Source organism: Heloderma suspectum, chromosome 3 (assembly GCF_057233095.1).
Source record: "Heloderma suspectum isolate Gila_16-S chromosome 3, 16-S_ref, whole genome shotgun sequence".
Taxonomy (NCBI): domain Eukaryota; kingdom Metazoa; phylum Chordata; class Lepidosauria; order Squamata; family Helodermatidae; genus Heloderma; species Heloderma suspectum.
This window is the reverse complement of record NC_139460.1, coordinates 95,891,426-95,911,943: the sequence shown is the minus strand read 5'-3', so window position 1 is coordinate 95,911,943 and position 20,518 is coordinate 95,891,426.

Here is a 20,518-nt window from a genome sequence, read left to right as displayed (position 1 = left end):
GGGTACAATCTTAAAAACGATAGAATGATCTCAGTACGAATCAAAGACAAACCATTCAACATCATAGTAATTCAAGTCTATGCCCCAACCACTGATGCCGAAGAAGCTGAGGTTGATCGGTTCTATGAAGACCTACAATACCTTCTAGAACTAACACCAAAAAAAGATGTCCTCTTCATCATAGGGGATTGGAATGCTAAAGTAGGAAGTCAAGAAATCACCGGGATAACAGGCAGGCATGGCCTTGGTGTACAAAATGAAGCAGGACAAAAGCTAATAGTTTTGCCAAGAGAACACGCTGATCATAGCAAACACTCTTTTCCAACAGCACAAGAGACGACTCTACACATGGACATCACCAGATGGTCAATATCGAAATCAGATCGATTATGTCCTTTGCAGCCAAAGATGGAGAAGCTCTATACGGTCAGTAAAAACAAGACCTGGAGCTGACTGTGGCTCAGATCATGAGCTTCTTGTTGCAAAATTTCAGCTTAAATTGAAGAACGTAGGGAAAACCACTAAACCATTCAGGTAGGACCTAAATCATATCCCTTATGAATATACAGTAGAGGTGAGGAATAGATTTAAGGGATTAGACCTGATAGACAAGAGTGCCTGAGGAACTATGGATGGAAGTCTGTAACATTGTTCAGGAGGCAGCAACTCAATCCATCCCAAAGAAAAAGAAATGCAAGAAAGCCAAGTGGCTGTCTGATGAGGCTTTACAAGTAGCTGAAGAAAGAAGGGAAGCGAAAAGCAAGGGAGAAGGGGGAAGATATATCCAACTGAATGCAGAGTTCCAGAGAATAGCAAGGAGAGACAAGAAGGCCTTCTTAAATGAACAATGCAAAGAAATCGAGGAAAACAACAGAATGGGAAAGACTAGAGATCCCTTCAAGAAAATTGGAGATCTCAAGGGAACGTTTTGTGCAAAGACGGGCATGATAAAGGACAAAGAAGGCAGGGACCTAACAGAAGCAGATGAGATTAAGAAGAGGTGGCAAGAATACACAGAAGAACTATACAGGAAAGATCTTAATCTTTCCTGTATAAGATCTCCCAAACTGGAGGCCTTCAAGATGAGGCTGGACAGCCATTTGTCAGGGATGCTCTGACTTGGATTCCTGCATTGAGCAGGGGGTTGGACTCAATGGCCTTGTAGGCCCCTTCCAACCCTACTATTCTATGATTCTATGATTCTATGATAATGTCCCTGATAGCCATGATAGTGCGGTCACTGAACTTGAGCCGGACATCCTCGAGAGTGAAGTGAAGTGGGCCTTAGGAAGCATTAGTAACAACAAAGCTAGCGGAGATGACAGTCTTCCAGCTGAGCTATTTAAAATCCTAAAAGATGATGCTGTTAAAGTGCTGCATTCAATATGCCAACAAATCTGGAACACTCAACAATGGCCGCAAGACTGGAAAAGGTCAGTTTACATTCCAATTCCAAAGAAGGGCAACGCCAAAGAGTGTTCAAACGACCGCACAATTGCGCTCATTTCACATGCCAGCAAGGTGATGCTCAAAATCCTACAAGCTAGGCTTCAGCAGTATGCGAACTGAGAACTACCGGAAGTACAAGCTGGGTTTCGAAGAGGCAGAGGAACTAGAGATCAAATCGCCAACGTTCGCTGGATCATGGCGAAAGCAAGAGAATTCCAGAAGAACCTCTATTTCTGCTTCATTGACTATGCTAAAGCCTTTGATTGTGTGGATCACAACAAACTGTGGCAAATTCTGAAAGTGATGGGAGTACCAGACCACCTTACCTGTCTCCTGAGAAACCTGTACGAGGGTCAAGAAGCAACAGTAAGAACCAGACATGGAACAACCGAGTGGTTCAAAACTGGGAAAGGAGTACGACAAGGCTGCATATTGTCTCCCTGCTTATTTAACTTATATGCAGAGTATATCATGAGAAATGCCGGGTTGGATGAATCACAGGTCGGAATTAAGATTGCCGGGAGAATTATCAACAACCTCAGATATGCAGACGATACCACCCTAATGGCAGAAAGCGAAGAGGATCTCAAGCGCCTCTTGTTGAGGGTGAAAGAGGAGAGTGCAAAAGCTGGTTTGAAACTCAACATTAAAAAAACTAAGATCATGGCATCTGGCCCCATCACTTCCTGGCATATAGAAGGGGAAGAAATGGAAGCAGTGACAGATTTTACTTTCTTGGGCTCCAAGATCACCACAGACAGTGACTGTAGTCATGAAATTAAAAGATGCTTGCTCCTTGGGAGGAAAGCTATGGCAAACCTAGACAGCATAGTAAGAAGCAGAGACATCACCTTGCCGACAAAGGTCTGTCTAATCAAAGCTATGGTTTTCCCAGTAGTAATGTATAGCTGTGAGAGCTGGACTATAAGGAAGGCTGAGTGCCGAAGAATCGATGCTTTCGAACTGTGGTGCTGGAGAAGACTCTTACGAGCCCCCTGGACTGCAAGGAGGTCAAATCAGTCCATCCTAAAGGAAATCAACCCTGAGTGCTCATTGGAAGGACAGATACTGAAGCTGAAGCTCAAATATTTTGGCCACCTAATGCGAAGAGAAAACGCTCTGGAAAAGACCCTGATGCTGGGAAAGACTGAAGGCAAAAGGAGACGGGGACGGCAGAGGATGAGATGGCTAGATAGCATCACCGATGCAATGAATATGAACTTGAGCATACTCCGGGAGAGAGCGCAGGACAGGAAGGCCTGGCGTGCTCTGGTCCATGGGGTCATGAAGAGTCGGACACGACTGAACAACAACAACCGTATGAGAATAGCAGTGACAACCTTTCTTTCGTTCCTCCTGTCTCTCACACAGGAGACAACCTACTATCCACAAAACTGTCTCTCACACGGGAAAATACAATTCTAAAACAAACGTTCAGTTCCCATTGTATAACCTACAAAAGTTCCGCCCTTGACCTCGTACATACCCAAAGTGGTGACACCCAAAGGGTTGATCCCATAAATAAATTATGACGAAGACAAATATTCCAATACTCTTTCCACCAAAAGAAATTATAAAGCAGGTGTCAGAAACTGTTAAACAGAGGAGGGGAACATTTTCTCTATTGCAGGCTTTATTCCCTTGGAGATAATCTGTCAGGGTTCACATGCCAGTGGTGGGCAGGTCCAGGGCCAAGAGCGGAAGGGGTAACCCCTTCCTCTCTCTGACCTGGTTTGCATGTAATGACAACCCATCATTTTAAAAACCAATGGGTTGTCGTGCATGCACAGGGACGAACAGGTGCGTCACATTGGACAAGCAATTTAACACAGCATGGAAGAAGCCAAGTAGCAAACATCAGAAAACTGCATAATCGCTGAGACTAATTACTCCCACTGGCAAAAACAAAGTGCAGGGCGATTCTGAAGGCTTGAAAGAGTGCTCTAGGGCTTTAATGTGTTGGAAAGGCAGGTGAGCTACTCTAGTTACCTAGGTTACTGAGAGTACAGCCAAGTGAGAGATACACCCCTAGGAACCTCCCGATCATCCTGAATTTAAAGTGAAGGGATGGGCACACAGCAGCTGAACCACAGGGGAGCCAAATTAAAGAAAAACAACAGAGTAAAAGTACTCTGCAAAAATATAGCTTCCCCACAGGTAAACTCCAGGATGGCTGTAAAGTGGTCACACTGTCATGCACCCCTGATGACTTTAAGTCACAGCAGCATCAGAGAAAACCTCCCATGTAGATGGGCCCCTGGTGCCCTCCAGATGTTTTGGCCTACAGCTCCCATAATCCCTGACCATTGGCCATGCTAGTTTGGACAGATGGGAGTTGTAATCCAAAACATTTGGACGGTACCAGGTTGTCTACCCCTGGAATATGACAATTAGCAAAATAAACTCATTGTCAGATTATCTCTACCTACATTGCCTAGATCCCATCCTCCTTTGGCTCTGTCATACACAGCATATATTATTTCAGGAATTGCTAAATGCATCTGATCTGAGACATGGAGGATCACAGATAGCTTCCCAAAAGTACATCTCATTAAAAATAAGTTTTATCACTGGCAATGGTTATTTCAAGTGAGCTGTCAGAGATACATATGCAGGGTTATAAATGTTTTGGGATAAACTAATTAACAGCATGACCCTATCTTCCAGTTACACGTGGTAGGCAGGGTAGGGCTGCTCCAAATCCCTCCAACACTGGAGGAGCACAAGTGAGGCAGGCACTCAAGGAACCAGTCCATAAACATATATATCCTGGGGCATTTATTGGAATACGTATGGATAATATAATGTATCAGTCATATTATAACACTTGTAACATGCAAAGTCACTTGAAATCTTTTATTTCTCATCTTTACAACAACCTGTCGGAGAAGTGTTTGCTCCCACTTTACAGATCCAGCAGAACTAAAGCCAAGAGATAGTAACCTGCCCAAGGCCACCAAGTGAATCTATGACTGACCTGGGATTAATTTCATTCTTCACGAGGTTAATCAATATCACCGTTCAAAGCTCAAGCATTATAAGTCTTGCAATCATTTTTTTTTCTCCCGAAGCCTGCTGACTGGTTTGCTCCTAGCTAGATCATCCTAGTGAATCTAAGAGCCGAGGCAAGTCTAGAAATGATACTCAAGGCACAGGCTCAGTGAAGCAGCTTTTTAAAAGTTGCTCAATAAAGAATGGTAGCTTTTTATAAAATGGAGGTTGTGTAGCCTTAGCAATCATATTCCATAGGTGTGCCTTACCAGGCATCAGACCACACAGTAAACAGCAGTGGTTTACTTAGAGACAGAAAAGTTAACAGTGCTTGCATTAATGATAATGAATGATCATGTTCTTCTAGTAATCCAGAGCAAACTGCCTAAAGAAGTAAATCATCTAATGGCAAGTTACACATGATTCAGGTTCTAATAAGTATTCATTATCTTTGTGAAGTCAGTAAGAACGTACAATTTAGGGCACAATGCTATGCATGTTTAGAGAGAAAAAATCCTTCTGTTCCCAGCATTCCCCAGCCAGCCATGCTAGCTGGGGAATGCTGGGAGTTGTAGGACTTTTTTCTCTCTAAACTCGCATAGCGTTGCATCCTTAATTCCATGTTAAAATGGAAACCTAAATGTGAAGTGTCTATATGTGTCTACATGCAACACACATACCATATTATAGTATATGATTTCTCAATCTGGGTTTAAAGCATTTCAGTTTCACACATGCACACAAATAGATGTATACACATACATACATGAAGTCCACACTCATGAGGCTGACAGAGCACATACATAATTGAGTTGAAGTTAGACAATTCCCACCTTTCCCTCCTCACTTCAGTTTCCTGTGGGGCAAATATTGCAATTACATACAGGCCATGCTCCATGACAAAAGACCCACCAAAACCATATTTTTTAATATTCGGACAAGACCAAAATACATGAACAAAGTCCTCCTTCATCCCCCCACATCTCCAGCACTTCTCTGAACAATTCTTATATATTTTGTTTAATTTATATGGGGTGAAGTACCACTGAAACATAACCTTTATATAAGTTTCTTTGAAGGAAGTTGCCATTAACACCTTAGGAATGTGCTCCTGTTTCTAACAGCCACTAACTTGGTTCATTCATAATGCTAACCCATGGTTTACTTAACCCATGGGTTGTTGAATTCTGGGTTGTTGTGATGTGTGAACCCAACCCCGCTAACAAACCAAGGTTTGTTAACCACGACCAGCCCTTGCATGTAACAACAACCCAAAGTATGGGTTGTCATTGAATCATGGGTTGTTGTTGAATCATGGGCTGTCATTATGTGCAAACCCTGCACTATGGTTTAACTCTGGGTTGTTAAACACAAACAACCCAAGAAGAGAACCCATGGTTTGTTGTTGGCTTGTGAACTCTGGATTATTAATGGTTAACAACCCATAGTCCTGGTTCGCATGGTCATTTTGACCCATGATGGCTTAAATAACCTTAAAACCCTAAAACAGCCCATGGGTTCTGGGTGGTTTGTTAACCATGCCAACAATCCATCTTACTGGGTTCAGACAACACAACAACCTACAAGATGGGGCTGTGTTGTGTTGGTTGGGTTGTGGTGCCCGTGCCACAAACCACGGTGGCTTATTTAAGCTACCATGTATCAAAATGATCATGCAAACCTGGCCATAGTTAAATCATAGTGTAGGATTCGCATGTAACAACAACCCACAATTCAACAACAGCCCATACTAAAACCATACTCAACTTCTTCTCAATGACAGCCCGTACTCAAACCATACTCCTGTACCTGTACTCTGTGTTGTCATTATATGTGACCCAGGTCATAGGTGGTTGGTTGCTTGTGAACTCTGGGTTGTTTAAACCATGGGTGGTCATTATGTGTGAACCCAGAACTATGGGTTGTTCATGGGTTGTTTTGCCAGGCTACAGAGGCAGTGGGCAAGTGTGTTAAAAAAAACACAGCTGCTCTATATGCCAGTACTACAGTGCTGCATAAGTATTTGGGGTACTGGGAGGGAGCAGTCAAAGGAGGAGGGAAACAAACAGCCCATCTCCCAGACAAACCCTACATAGGGCAACAAATCATGGGTTTACCACAGGTTAAAAAAACCCCATGGGTTAATGTTATGTGCAAATGAGGTCACTATTTTTTAAAAGGAAACCTGCTGCCTACCTTTGCCAGAAAGATTTTGAAAACATTAACTCTGCTGAAAGATTTGACTGCAAAGTTCCAGTTTGTGACTGGAATGCTGTCATGTATTTCTGCTTCTGGCTGAAATTCCAGCCTGATTTCCTAACATCACAGGTGGCTTATCTATATAGACACCAACCAGATGTTCAGACAATAAATTCTTGCCTGGTACATACAGTTGAAAACTTTCCAAGGGAGGGCCATAGCTCAGTGGTAGAGCGCCTGTTCTGCATGCAAAGATTCCCAGGTTCAGTCCCCAGCATCTCCAGGTAGGGCTGGGAAAGACTCCTGCCTGAAACCTTGGAGAGCCCCTGACAGTAACTGTAGACAATACTAAGCAAGATGGACCAATGGTCTGGTGTGATGTAAATTATTATCATCATCATCATCATCATCAATCATCATCATCATCATTATACTGCCCCATATACGAAGCTCTCTGGGCAGTTTACAAAAGTTAAAACATTAAAACACAATATACAAAGTTTAAAAACCATTTACATAAAACATAGGGACAATATATACAAACATATAAAAACAACTTTGAATTAAAAACTATTTTTTAAAAATCCAACAGTGTAACACAGCTTAAAACAACTGCTTAAAACAGTATGCAAGAGTCAGGAAAAGGAACAAGAGTTCTAAAAAGGGAAGGCCTGCTGGAATAATAGCATCTTTAATGCCGGCTTACAAACCTTCAACAAGGTCAGCAGGCGCATTTCAGCCGGCAGACCATTCCTCAACCGAGCGGGCGGCAAAGGGAAAGGTCCTCTTGGGCGTGGCTGCCAGTCTCACATTAGGCAGCCACAGCAGAGTGCTCTTAGAGGACCTTAGGTGGCGGACTGGGACGTAGGGGAGGAGGTGCTTCCTAAAGTATCTTGGACCTAGACCGTGTAAGGCCTTAGAGGTAAGAACCAGCACTTTATTTTTTGCTCAGAAACAAACTGACAGCCAGTGTAAAGATTTTTAAAACTGTGTAATATGGTCTCCATGGGATGTCTCAGAGACCAACCTGGCTGCTCTAGTTTGTACCAGTTGAAGTTTCTAAACTAAATATAAAGGCAGCCCCAAGTATAGCACATTGCAGAAATCAAGCTAGACGTTACCAGCGCATGCACCACCGTTACCAGGTCCACACGTTCCAGGAATGGGCATAGCTGGCATATCAGCCGAAGGTGATAACAGGCACTTCTCACTGTTGCCTCCCCTTGGGGTGCCAAGAGCAGTGTTGGGTCAAGAAGCCCCCCCCCCCAAGCTACGAACTTGCTCCTTCAGGGGGAGTGCAGCCCCATCCAGAACTGGTTGACATATCTCAATAACTGAATTAGGACCCTTCATGATGAGCACCTCTGTCTTGCCTGGATTCAATTTCTGCTTGTTCTCCCTCATCCAGCACATTACCGACTTCAGGCAGTCATTCAGAAGATTCCTACCTTCCTTGGATAAAGATGTTTAAGAGAAATAGATTTGGGTGTCATCAGCATACTGATAACACTCAGCCCTAAACTTCCTGATGATCTCTCCCAGTGGTTTCATGTAGATATTGAACAGCATTGGGGATAGATGCTGTTCAATATAGCTTTCTATGTTCCTATTACATTATATATCATGTGCAAACCCAAGCAGGAAAAACATTGTTAACAACATAAAAAATGGGGCACCCTGGTGGTGCTATTAGGGCCGGAGTTTGGGAATAAAGTCCAGGATCCCACAGGCCAAGGGCCGCCCTAGGATGGCAGACAGTGAATGGCAGATGATGGGGGCAGCAACAGCAAGCCATAGCACTCTGCAAAGCAAAGCACTGGACCAGCCAAGGCTTCAGTCACCTGCCATCTTCATTTCCTCAGAATGCTTCTAGCCACATGTGGGAACTGGATTGTAATGTGCTTGGGGTCAGTCTAAGTTATCTCCAGGGCTCCCTTACAACCCAGTGCCTCTGAGCACAAAGAGACTTAGGATTTCTCCCAATTCTGTAACTCTTGAACTGGTAACCTTTGTTCTACTAGGCTTGAGGGGGTAAGAGGAAGTGAGGCTGGGGGAAGGGTGAACCCAAGACAAAAGGTGAGCTGCTTTTGTCTCAGGAGAAGCAGATCCCTAGGCCGCTGAGGGAAAGCAGGGATCGATTGGACTGGTGATGTTGTGGGCCCTTGTCTTGCCAAAGGCAAGGGTTCTTTTTGGATTCAGGAGCAATAAGCACACAAGTGAGCTGAAGTCAAAGGATTTTATTTAAAGCAGACAAAAGGATATCAAAGACGAATATACAATACCAAGCAAGCAGTCCTCAAGCAGTTGTCCGGAGCCCCAGTGGAACAACAACGAGGAGACTCTAGTCTATGGCCGGCATGCAGCACCTTCCCGGTCAGGTCTGCATCGAAGCTCCCTTTGGGCAAACTGCCGGGCTTTTTTATACCTTAATCTCTTGAGTGCTATGTGCCACTTAGGACAGCACCTTAATTAATCACACCTGTTGTGCTTAAACCACCTGATGATGTATGTCATATCTGTACCACTCAAAAGATTAGGTGAAGCGAGTGGACCATAGCCAGATGGTACCCTCCTGCATTCCAAGGCCGTCCCATCGTTCATGTCATCCTCCCGCGTTTCAAGGCCGTGCCATCTCCACCTACAACCAACTTCTGAAAACTGAATTTCACACTAAAGGCCTTAAGGAGACCTAAGTTTTAAGGTCTTCCAGGAGACATGGGAATAGAAGGAACAACTGTGGCACACCATCCCTATCTCCTTGATATAGGTGATTTATAGGTCTTCCGGTGATTTTCCTCTACAGCCCTCACCTTGAGCACAGGGTAAATAAACCTTTTATAAAAGAAATGCCACAACTCCCCAGTGCCCTCCTTCTAGGAAACTGAAGTCTGAGTCAATTGTGAAGCCCCTGAGGTTCTCCCCTCTCAGTAGTGGGGTGCCGGAGCAAAACATGTTTGGGAAATGAAGACCCAAATAGTGTTTTGTTTTTCAGGAAGAATGAAAAGGGGTCCCCTTCCACTACTACCTGGTAAACTTGGGGAGGGGGGGAGCAGAATGCCCAGGGTAGCAAGGGGGAGAGAAAGCAGAGTGGAGGGAGAGTGTCCCGGTGGGGCGGAGGGCATTTTGTCTAGGATCCTTCAAACCTACCAGCATCCAAGACTATAAATTTAGTATAAATCATTTAGATATTTGAATCAGCTAAAGATGACTACTCACCTTGACAGTGGGAGAAGGGTGCATGGACTTGGATCCGACCTTGCCCTACTCATGCACAAATGGAAGACACTTGTCCTCTCAGAGGAGTGGGTTGCCATCCCCACTCCCCCCACCTGCAGCCACTCACACCCATCATAAAGCAGCCTGAGGTTCTCCAATCCTTGGGAAGGGTTGTGGTGCCACTGGAAGAGAAAAGCAGAAAAGCTTCCTTGCAGAAGTGGAAGCAACCTTGCATTATTTGGATCTAAACCAAGACCTCTAATTGTTGTTATTATTTTTACTTAATTTTCAAATTAAGAACTGAAGGCAATAAAGCTAGTGAATAGTCCACTGAAATCAATGGATAGCGTCCTGTTTCCCATCCCCTACCCCAATTGACTGGTTACAGTACACATGGATCAGGCATAACAGAACTGGCTCAGGTTTTTTTTTCCTGCCACTTTAGTTAGGACAGTGCAAGGGCAGGAGATGTGCATCTGTGGGTGAACTGCAAGTGCTCTAGAATGGCAGGCAACCTTTGAATTAAGCATCTTGAGCTGTGTTATTAAAAGAGCTGTGACAGGTCTGGCTTGTTCGCTTTATTACTGCTAACTACAAACAAAGCTGTCCCTTCATGATATCATCAAGCTGGACAGAAGGGAACTCTTTCTACTACTACCCTATTTCTCTGGAAAGGGTTCAAACATGTAATGGGAGCTGTATTCAACTTTTGCTTACTTTCCTTTACTTTCTTTTTAAAGAACTGAGTCTTTCATAACTGGACGTTCTACTAGTCTTTCTGGTGAAACTGATGCATGCCCTGATTTTGTATAATAAACAGGAGGAATGTGATGGAGGTGTTCCTGATGCCATCGAAGGAGTTCCCTTCATTGTTCCCATTGAACAGCCATATCTGGAATCCAAGCTTCTTGTGGTGGGACATCTTGCATGTGTGATATTGAAATTGCACGTCTGATAATCTTTTATCCGTTTATCTTTCTAACGGAATTATTTTAAGTTCACAAGTTCTGGAATCAAGTCAGCTCCAATGGTTGGTAGGATTGTACATAGTCGTTTACTCATGAGCAGGTCTGGGCTCGAATTCAGTTCAGACTCAGTTGGGCTTGAATGGAATATCAGGAGGGCTGTGTGTATGCCCTCATTAATTTGCTTTTTGAGCAGGGTTTTTTTTTTTTTAACAGCCTGTCCTGCTTTCCCATTACTATGAGGGAAGTGTGGACTACAGGTAATATGCTGAAAATCAAAGCCTACTGCAAAACATTTGAAAACAATGTCAGAGAATTGTGGCCCATTATCTATCTTCAAAATGGAAAGTATGCCATGGCAAGCAAGTATACTCTTTAGTATAATAATCACTTTTCTGCAGCTGTGCTCCTCGTTTTGCTAACTCCAAGTAGATAGAATAGTAATCAATGATATAAAGATAAACAGTCTTTCCAGGTGTGTATGTTTTCATTTATAGACAGTCAACAAGCTGTCTAACAAGCTCAGGGTCAACATTTTGTAGTACCTTGCTGGGCATGGTAAATCCTTTCTAGAATGTCCTGATCTAATACTGTTTCGAAACATGAGAAAACAGAATCTCTCATGTTAATATTTATTCAGTTCTGAGTGTCTGAGGTGTGTGTGTGTGTGTGTGTGGGTGTGTGTGGCCCCCTTCTAAGCATTTTTTTTAAAAAAATTGTCACATGAATGAGCAGACTTTTGTGCTTCCAGAACACTTATTTGTAGGGAAGCAAATTTCTCTTTGCTACTGCTTGACCAACTCAGATTCACAGACTCCTGTAATTACCTTTTGAAGAGTTAAAGCAAGATCCAGTTGTAACTGTTGTAACAGCTAATCAATCTTGAAGACAGAATTATCTCTGATGGGGTCTTCTTTAAGAATAGCATATTCACAGAATTCTGCTAGGCTGTGTCTCCACAACAACGGAAGGAGAAGGGAGGAGTGGCTTACCTGCATTTTTCTAGGAGCTGCTTTTGGTCTGGGCAGGGCTCCACGTGGGTGTGCATCGCACCATTCCAACTCACATCACATAACATACTTCGGGGGGGTGTCTGGAGTGAATGTCATCTGAGTGGCAGGGGCTGCTCAACCAGTAAGAGAGGCTCCGCCCCTTTAGGCTCTCCCCACTTTCTCCATAAGGAAGGCTCAAATTAATTACTTCCCTTCAAGCCTCATAAGCCCTTTCAGAATCAGTTGCTTCCCTTCAAGCCTTAGAACCCCTTTCTAGCCTGTTGGTGCACTTGATCGCTGTAATGAAGGGGTGAATTAATTACTTCCATGTGAGCAATTAGGTGACAGGCCTCATTGAGCACAGTGGGAGTAGACACACATATGCTTGTGCTGGGAAGGAAACATCCCTTGACCAGGGTCACGGTTAAAGGCACACCCCCTGGGCAGGGCTAGCATACAGGAGCTAAATGTGGGGGTTGGGGCACACAACAACTATAACACGGGGAACCTAACTTAAGGAAAAGAATCGGACTTCAAGCAGTCTCAGGAAATCCAGTTTTTCCCTGATAAGCTCCGGGGTGGCTGCTGGATGGCCACAACGTCATGTATCCCTAACAACCTCAACACGCAACTGGCTCGGAGTAAATTGCTGGTGGAGACACCCCCCCTAGTGTGCATAAAGACATGATAAAACTGTCTACAGGTTCCAGGGGTCCTTGACTGCAGACGTTAAATCTAGCCCAGTCATAAAATACATTTTTCTTACCCATACAATTGTCTGTAAAGGCTTCCTTTACTATACTGAGCTTTACTATACTGAGTTTGTACTCTTCTGAGAGTGGCATTGACATTAGGTTCTCATTCATTTGATTCCCCACAGAACAGATTGAAGTCCTCACTTAGTCAACATCCTTGAATCAATTAAAATGCAATTCACTTAGGCCACGTTCCAGGAGACTGGAAATTGAACTGCTCTGGTGGTGCAATCTTTAATGGTTCCATTCTGATTGCGGCTGGAGTGTGTCGTGGTGTAGAATCAGGGCCTGCTGTAGCTTGTTCTGTAATTCCAGTATTATTCCTTTTACAGGACATTTTCCTTTCTTTCACTAGTATGTACACATTGCTGCTATGCTGTTCTTGGTATTTTCTGAGCATCTTAGGGCTTTGGCTTGCTTTTAACTTGCCGAATCTGGCTCTGTTGAGTAGTAAGTGGCAGAAATCATCACTTTCTGACACTATGTACTATTAAGAGAGCTGAAAAGGTCTGGCTTGCTCAAGCGCTTTATTACAACTAACTCTAAACTAAGCTGTCCCTTTCTGATGACATTGTCTAGCTGGACAGCCTAACTCTCTATTACAGAGCTAGTCCCAAGGGCCTAAAAAGCTAACAATATATTTGAGGGAGGGGGTCAAAGGAGTGCTGACAATTCATTTGCACTGTGATTTGGCATTTTATAAACATAATTTTAGACTGCTTATTGAAGATGATGTTTTCAGTACCCCTGTAAAATGCTGTGAATGAGGCAGTGCAATGGTGCAATAAAAAGCCTCATCTGGAAGCACTCTTAATTTATTTGAAGAATTTGCAGCTGGTCAGTGCCTCTAAGTTAAGGCCTGGAAAGCAGAATGTATGCCTACATGCACATGGACACAGCATGCATGAAATGACCATTTCATTATCAATCATTGGTTTGGTCCTGGCTAAATGTACTCCCAACTCCTTAAAGCATTCATCCATACAACAACCCTGCAAGAGATTTAGATTTCAGAACTCTTCCTTGACGTCCCACCCCACCCCATCAGTGTCTCAGCGTCTGTGTCAGACATTTATTCTCTTTGGTTCTAAGCCTTACTTCTGTTTTTGTATTCATAAAATAAGGAAAGCAACACACACTGTGCCTTTTTACCTCATAGAAGGGCTGTAAGGCTTAATGAAAATTTCTGAGTTTTCTCTGGCCACATGTAATGTGTTCATTGTATTATTTTACTGAAAACTAGGAAAAAACTTTTTCTAATTTTCATTTAACTTTATATGAAAATTATTTGCTTGAGGTGCTTTTGTTCCTTTCACTACATAGACTTACATTTCTTTAAGATATTAAAAATCCAGCTGTATAATAACTTCCTGGTTTACATCATTGTGTGAATACTGTCATTACATAGTTTAATCATTAGGTGGCACTGGGCTTATCTGGATGAAGTCAAGAGTTTCCTGAGGCTGTTCTGCTTTTGCTGCAGAAGGACAATAAAATTGCTGTCCAGCTTTCTAACTGGTGTGTCCTCTAAGCCTTAATGTGTAGCTAAGATAATAAGGGTGAATGTGTTCTTCAAGTAACTGGGACCCAGGCTGTTTAGGGCTTTAAAGTTCAGTACAAAGGCCTTGAAAGGGGAAACTAATAGGGAGCCAATGTAGCTGTTGTAAAATTGATGCAATGTGATCCAAGTAGCCATCTCCAGCCAATAACCTGGCAGGTAAATTCTGTGCAATTACATTTCTGTGCACTTTTCAAAGACATGTAGTGTAGTAGCCCAGTGTGAATGTGACGAAGGCATGTGAATTACTGTTAACAGAAAAATGGAAAAATAATATTGGTTAGCTGGCTGAGTGACTGCCTGGGTGTGTGTGAGGACAGATGCAACATACGTTCCCCCAGCTATTTCCTCCAGTCTTCACTGCAGTTAGAAACAGCAGCAAGTCCAGCACAACTGGGGAGGATGTCACCAGGAGTCTCCCAGATCACATCATTCCTGCTATTTAGAGAATTCAAGCCCCAAGACAGCAAGAATTCAGGTGAAGCACCCCATTGAAGGATGCTACATATATAATTTTATTCAGAAAATATGGCCAAAGGGCAGGGTTTTTATCTAAACCTGCTGTGGATCAAAGATATTCCAATCTAGGCATGGGGAACCTCTGGCCTGGTAGCCAGAGACAGCCCACAGGGGTTCCCCATCTGGCCCCCCAGCTTTTTCCCCAGGCCCTGCCCCCTCTTCCCATTCAGGGAAAAATCTCTTATCTCTAATCAGCTGCTGATTGGAGATAAGATATTTTCCTTGCTGAACACTGCGAATCTAGTCCAGAGTTGTGGCTCATTTTTTTCAGTATCTCAAAACGTTTTTAAAAACCTGTTACATTTTCCTAGACACGAGGTATGAGTGCATCCAGATATTTAATGGTTTTTTAGGGCAAAGGAGATGGCTGTTATCATTGCGATGGCATGGACATGTCAGATTCTGTCACAAAATCAGAAGCGTTGAAGTAGTAGGTCCAAATCTGAACTCCTGCATAGATTTGAAATCATAAAATGCTTCATTAGAAGAGGGACCTCTGTTTTTAACCAAGCACTGGCCAATCATTTTTTGCGTCAAAGGTCTCTTCAAAAGTTTGATAATACATATGATACCACAATCCAGGAATTATTGTTATGAAATGGAATTGCTGGTGAACGTTCAAGGTCCTTTTGTTTTCTTCTTCTTTAAGACAGGTGTCACTGGAGCAACTAGGTTGGTGATGGATGCCAGTTTTTTTGTTGCCTGTGCTATTCCTATCCTAATTTTTAATACCAGTGTCAAATCTATAGATTTTGAAAGGTTGAAAAACAAAATAATAGAAGACTCGATGGCCTTGTAGGCCCCTTCCAACCCTACTATTCTATGATTCTATGAAAATAGCTCTTTAATTCATTTTGCAAGAATATACAGCAAATATATCAAAAAAGAAAAGACCTTGGACTCCACTGTTCTCCAGATGTGAAGGAATTGATCCAGAGTTAAGGAGTTACGAGTACATAACAGGGCTGGTGGAAATAGCCTCTTCCTCCTCCCTCCCCCGGTCCCCAACCCCTGAAAATGCTACACAGATGTTTGGGGGACCCTGCTGAATGTGATGGGCTGTGGTGTGGAAGACTGAGGGGAAAGAAGGAGTTCCCACCAAATCTGGTAAAAGACACTCAGGGACCTCCTCCTGCCTCAGCCCCCTGCACCACAGCCCACCCCATTCAGCAGGGTCCCCTGACCCTATGTGTAGCATTTTCAGTGGGTTGAGGAGACTGCCACAAGGAGAAAAGGGTGGGGAAGTCCACTTCTGCCAGCGCTGTTATGCATCCATAACCCTGGATGTAACTAAAGTCTAACTGTTTCTCAAAAAACTAAGAAGACACCACCTGACAACATTTATATTTTGCCTAGAAGTAGTGATGGGGACCCCTTCATGGATCACTGCCTTGTTGTGGCGAAGGGGCTTGCGTAACTCAGTGAAGCGCTCATTTCACATGCCAGCAAGGTGATGCTCAAAATCCTACAAGCTAGGCTTCAGCAGTATGCGAACTGAGAACTACCGGAAGTACAAGCTGGGTTTCGAAGAGGCAGAGGAACTAGAGATCAAATCGCCAACATTCGCTGCATCATGGCAAAAGCAAGAGAATTCCAGAAAAACGTCTATTTCTGCTTCATTGACTACGCTAAAGCCTTTGATTGTGTGGATCACAACAAACTGTGGCAAATTCTGAAAGTGATGGGAGTACCAGACCACCTTACCTGTCTCCTGAGAAACCTGTACGAGGGTCAAGAAGCAACAGTAAGAACCAGACATGGAACAACCGAGTGGTTCAAAATTGGGAAAGAAGTACGACAAGGCTGCATATTGTCACCCTGCTTATTTAACTTATATGCAGAGTACATCATGAGAAATGCCGGGTTGGATGAATCAGAGGTCGGAATTAAGATTGCTGGGAGAATTATCAACAACCTCCGATATGCAGACGATACCACCCTAATGGCAGAAAGCGAAGAGGATCTCAAGAGCCTCTTGTTGAGGGTGAAAGAGGAGAGTGCAAAAGCTGGTTTGAAACTCAATATTAAAAAAACTAAGATCATGGCATCTGGCCCTATCACTTCCTGGCATATAGAAGGGGAAGAAATGGAAGCAGTGACAGATTTTACTTTCTTGGGCTCCAAGATCACTGCAGACGGTGACTGTAGCCATGAAATTAAAAGACGCTTGCTCCTTGGGAGGAAAGCCATGGCAAACCTAGACAGCATAGTAAGAAGCAGAGACATCACCTTGCCGACAAAGGTCCATCTAATCAAAGCTATGGTTTTCCCAGTAGTAATGTATGGCTGTCAGAGCTGGACTATAAGGAAGGCTGAGCGCCGAAGAATTGATGCTTTCGAACTGTGGTGCTGGAGAAGACTCTTACGAGTCCCCTGGACTGCAAGGAGGTCCAATCATTCCATCCTCAAGGAAATCAACCCTGAGTGCTCATTGGAAGGACAGATACTGAAGCTGAAGCTCAAATATTTTGGCCACCTAATGCGAAGAGAAAACTCTCTGGAAAAGACCCTGATGCTGGGAAAGACTGAAGGCAAAAGGAGAAGGGGACGGCAGAGGATGAGATGGCTAGATAGCATCACCGATGCAATGAATATGAACTTGAGCACGCTCCGGGAGAAAGCGCAGGACAGGAAGGTCTGGCGTGCTCTGGTCCATGGGGTCACGAAGAGTCGGACACGACTGAACGACTGAACAACAACAACAAAAAGTGATGGGGAAAATCCAATAACATAAAAAAACCGAGAGGTGAAATGGACCCCAAATACCATAATTTGGAACATCTATAATCTCCCATCTTTGCATACACTGAAGCTGAATGCATAATCATATTAATTTTATTTATTTATTCAATTTATGACCCGCCTATATACAAAATACTCTAGGCGGTGTACAAAGTTAAAAACGATTTAACAAGAAACCCAACAAGAAAAACAACTTTGCACAAAAAAGTATATAACAATCAACAAAGAAGAATGAGAGTTCTAAAAAGGGAAGGCCTGCTGGAATAAATTCCCGCTTGAAGTCTTGAATTCCCGCTTAAAAACATTCAAAGAGGTCAGCAGTCACATTTGAACCAGCAGGTCATTCCACAACTGAGGGGTGGCAAAGGAAAAGGTCCTCTTGTGTGTGGCTGCCAATCTCACATTAGGCAGCCACAGCAGAGATCCCTCAGAGGACCTTAGGTGGCAGACTGGGGCAGAGTGGGGGAGGCACTCCCTAAGGTACCTTGGATGTAGATCATGTAAGGCTTTAGAGGTAAGAACAAGCATTTGATATTTTGCCGGAAACAAATTGGCAGCCAGTGTACGGCAGCCATTGAACACAGTCACAAACACACACATGCAATGGATAATTGAACATTTGACATGCACAATGTGTGGTCAAATCCTTTTGAACAACATCTATTCTCCAGTGCATTTAAACTCTAGGGTATTGTAGAGTAGAATTAATTAGACAATACATGTATTTGACTGTGAAGTTATGCGACTTGTCAAAAAGCAGACTTGGACTAAAGACAGAATGACAGTGTTCCACCTCACACCGAAATTGCAAACAGGACAAGATATCTGGAAATAACAGGCAATTGTAGGGCTGACAACTTTCCACATTGGAGCTGTCTATCACAAGTTTAAATGCAGCAGATCCATGACCTGGGTGCAGAAGCCTCCGGATGAGTGCCTGGTCTCTCAGCAAGCTAACTGTGTAACAAATCAAACTCTCTGGAACTTTCCCAGTCACTTGACAGTATATGAGACTGCTACTTTAGGCATATTTTCCCTTAGTGCATCATCAGTTATGATGTGCTACAGAAGAAGCACGGGAACAGTTTCTTTTTTTCTTATATGTTCATCCATAAAGGAACTCATCATTCCTCCTGATGCCCAATTCATCCACCACTTTGGATAACAGAAAAAAGCTTCCAAATTCTGTCCTACACCAGAATTCAAAGAATCATGCAATCAGTTTTGTAAGCCATTTGGTTTGGATGTCTTGTGTTTTCATCAGCAGCCCATTATGCCACATGACAACACTTTTTGAAAACAAGGAGAGTTTGAAAAAAAAAAAAGGCTGTGGTATGGTATACTATATAGGCATCTGTTGCTGAAAGGAAAAGGAGAGGGGGAATCCACTGGATACAAATAAACCCTTGGGTGTGCCTAAAGTAGCTCTTCAGATCCCATGACATTAAATGCAAAATTAAAGCCTTAGGGTGCAATCCTATGGCTGCTAGACAGCATCTAGACAGCCATAGGATATTTTGGTGTATGGGAACTGATCTCAGAGCCGGTGCTTGAGCTCGGTTCCCAGAAATCTGATTCCCCGCCCCCTAGTAGGAAGCACGGTTTGTCCCTGGCTCCGCACTCGTAAGAGCAGTGCGGAGCAGCTGAAAAGGGTCTTCCTGGGGGCGGGAAGGGGAAGGCACCACAAAAGCACCAGTATGACATTTCCTATGCACCGTCTGGCCTCCCCCCATCCCCCACTCCAAGGCGCCCCAGTTAGACAGCTGAAATCGGCCATCTAGCCACAGATACAGGGAGGCTGGAGTGCGGAGAAGATCCCCTCCATGCTCCACCCACCCTGCATTGGATAGTCAGCCACCTCTGAGTTCGGAGGTGGCTGACTATCCCCATAGGACTGCGCCCTCCGTTAGGGTAATCTAAAATAATAATAATATAATTAGATAGAGTTTAGCAGTTCTTGCATTAGCAGCCAGCTTTGTGCTGACATGAGCTAGTAAAGTGAATCAAGACCTCAGAATTAAGAGAGGAGCACTTTCATGGAAAATGTACAAATGTGAATATAAGGTAGATATAACTGGAGTATTAAAATAACTATTTTTTAGGTTGGGAGGGGGAGTTGAAAGGAATGTGTACATTTAAATCATTTTTTCAAGCTAATAATGTGTGAAACTTAATGTGGTATCCAGCCAATGAATGTCTTCTCCCTTCTCTTACCATCTTACGTTGCAGCACAGACAAAATGCCAAGGATGCCATTTAGTATGGGTGGGTGAGTAGGTGTAAGTTGATTAGCAGTAAGTTCAGGACAGACAAAAGGAAGTATATTTTATTGTTCTGTATTTTAATGGTTTTAATTGTTGTGAACTGCCCAGAGAGCTTCAGCTATTGGGTGGTATAAAAATGTAATAAATAAATAGATGTATTCCTTACACAGTGCATAATGCACCTTTGGAATTTGCTGCCACCATACTTGGTGAGGGCCACTGTCTCAGTTGGCTCCAAAAGGGAGTCTAGAAAATTCATGTGGGGTACATCTATCAATGACAGTTAATGGCACATTGTGTTCAGAGACAGTATGCCATTAAGTACAAACTGCTGGGAGAAATACCACAGTAGGTTGTTGCTTGCACATACACCCTGCTTGTGCGGTTCTTGGAAGCATATGGCTGTCCAACTGTTGGAAACAGGATGCTGGACTAGATGAATCTTTGGTATGACCCAGCAGCAGGGTTCTTATATTCTTATGGAACACACCAGCCTTTCCCAACTGGGTGACTCCCAGATGTGTTGGACTACAACTCCCATCATTCTCAGCCAGCATGGCCATTGGTGTAGAATTCCACTGTAATACAAGCGTTACACCCAACTAGATGGGCAACTACATGAGCAGGCCAAACTTAAAAACCCAGCCGCTTAAAAAAGAAAAGTTCCACTTTTCAAACACTGCTATAGTTATTGTGATGTATTAAAAAAAAAAAAACACCACCCACAACAACTATTCTTGAAGCACACTGCTCCCCACCCGCAGCCCGGCTAACCTTCAGTGCTGCCTTCCCCAACCTAGCGCCTTCCAGAGGTGTCGGACTTCAACTCCCAGCAGCTAGCCATGCAGTCTGGAGGATGATAGGAGTTG